This window comes from Ipomoea nil, unplaced genomic scaffold (assembly GCF_001879475.1).
Source record: "Ipomoea nil cultivar Tokyo-kokei standard unplaced genomic scaffold, Asagao_1.1 scaffold1474, whole genome shotgun sequence".
In the NCBI taxonomy this organism is placed as follows: Eukaryota; Viridiplantae; Streptophyta; class Magnoliopsida; order Solanales; family Convolvulaceae; genus Ipomoea; species Ipomoea nil.
In genome coordinates this window covers 1,537,683-1,540,207 of record NW_017617902.1, presented here as the reverse complement: position 1 = coordinate 1,540,207, position 2,525 = coordinate 1,537,683, and positions in this window count along the sequence as shown.

Genomic DNA, 2,525 nt, shown 5'->3' with positions numbered 1-2,525 from the left:
TCTTCCTCATACATGCTTTACAATCAGTCCACTTGTGGCCCATAATGCCACAATTGAAGCATTTCCTGTAGAATTGCTTCTTGAAGTCCTTCCTACCCAAAGGCAACAAATGGATACCAGATTCCACTTGAAAGGCTTCACTAACGATCATTCCTTCGTCAACTTGACTCAGGACGATCCTGGAATCCACCATCTTGTATTCAAGTAATCGGCTAACGACAATCATATTTGCCTTAGCGTCAGCACTCTTATACTTCAGGTCCAAAGATTCCCACAACGAGTCACACAAACCATTCAAAACATAGTTTAGGCATAGGAAAACCAAATACTTCCAAATTTTTATTATGTTAACGGTATGAGCGTTAGACTCATGTTCCTTTCCACTAGGAACCATCTCGGTCAAGAACCATGACATGTCGAGAACCATTAGGTTGAACAACACTTTAAGTTGCCACCCTTCGAAATTCAACTTCTTGAATTTCCAGGGTCTTTTGACCAATCCACAAGGTACCGTCCCATGTACATTCATCGTAGGGATATACCCTTTGATGCCATCACCGGTCTCCGAACCAAAGATCACTGGGGTTTCGGAATGTGCAACTATGTTGCCGATCCTACAATTTGAATTTGCACCACGAGCAACACTCGCGGTTCCACCACTCGTGGAATCCATCGATTTAATCACCAAAAAAGAATCGGTTTTAAGATTGTTGGAAGTTGGTGAATAAATCGATACACAAAATATACATATACATATAATATATATTTATATGAAAATGGAATTTAATTTGTAGAAAATTAATTCCAACTAATTTTGGTACAAACCAAACTTATATATATATATATATATATATATATATATATATATATATATATATAAAACAAATATTGATTTATTTTATCAAAAATAATATCACCACAACTAGTACGGAACTAGTACAAGGGATTCAATCCTTACAAGATTAACCCCACCACTTGGTACGAAACCAAGAACAAAATATATAAAACAAGAAAGGGTTTCTACCCTCAAGTTTTAACCAAACGTGAAGAAATAGAAGAAGCAGAAATTCTAGTCCTGTGTACACAGACTCTCCTTAAAACCGATTCGCCGCCTCCCGAGGGTGCTAGGAGCATTGTGGCGTCAATCTCCCAGCATAAAACGGACTACGACTTTGGCGTTCTAGCACTCAAACTCAAAGCCTGGCAAACAAGAACACAAGTTGAGCACTTCGATGTTTTATAGAAGATGTTGGCAGAATTTCCCTTTGTAGAAAAAGTTGAGGCTTGAGAGTACGTGGAGGGGAAAAACCAAGAAGAATAATTTTTTTTAGAGTTTCAATCTAGAAGTTGTTGTTTAAAGAATTCTGCCACCTCCATAGCTATTTGTAAGGGAAATATGAAAAATAACATATTCATGGCACATAAACCACCTGTGACACCCCAAAAATCCACACTCCAAACCATGAATTAATTGAGTAATTAATTCTATTTCTCTTGAGGAATTGATTCCTAAAATCCTGATTTTTGATACTCAAGGACTAGTATTTGACTAGTCAATCTTTAAGTGGTGTTGTACCTTGTGCTTTGAGAGGAGTTCCCTTGTTCCTTACACTTTCTAAGAGTTAGTAAGGGTATCCTTGTCTTTTCACCAAGAGCTAGTTTTGTAACCTAAACCTAGAAGACTTCTTCATTTTTCATCCCTTACATTTCCTAGAAAATATCTCTACCTTCTCTCTAGAAAACAAGAGTAGCTTGTTCTTCAAGCCAAAAGAAGCCTTTGTCAAGATTCCAAGTTTTGCTTCCAAGATTCAATCTTTCCTCTATTTTGGCATCTAGAAGGGTAAGATCTAAGCTTGTCTAGTCTTTTTGGTTCCATCTTGGTTGTCTTTTTCTTAAAGGTTGGATCTTTATGATCTTTTGGTTTGATCTTGAAGTGGGTTTGGCTAGTGAGCTTAGTGGAGAGCTTGTTGTGGTGTAAGAAGAGTCTTTTGGTCTTCAAGAGGTAACCCATGCTCTACAAAACCTATTTTGCTTACCTATATATGATTTCTTGGCTTCTACATGTGTTTTGCTATGAAATGTGAGTGTTTATGCATTTATCTTGTGATATTGCATATCTAGAGCTTGTGTTTAGGTTTCCTTTGTGCCATTGCTTGGCATTTTCCTTGGTTCAAGTCATTTTGTTGTGCTTGGTGAGATTTGGCATGTTTTGGACTTGAATTTGTGTTTGGAGGAGAAAATCCCCGAAGGGATTTGTTGTGGTACAGGGACGTACCCGCGGGCGGGGCACCACCCGCCGGCCTACCCGCGGGAACGTATGCCTTGTGGGTGTTGTACCCGCGGGCGGGACCACGGGTGGGGCACTACCCGTGGGTCCACCCGCGGGGAACACAGTGAGGTTGGAGTGGGATTTGTTCCCCGTGTTTCGTTTGTCTCGGTCTTTGATCTTTTGGCCTCCCGTTGTTCTTTTGTGGAACTATTTGAGCGTCTTCTTGATGTTTCGTAGGTCTAGAGCTTTATGGTAG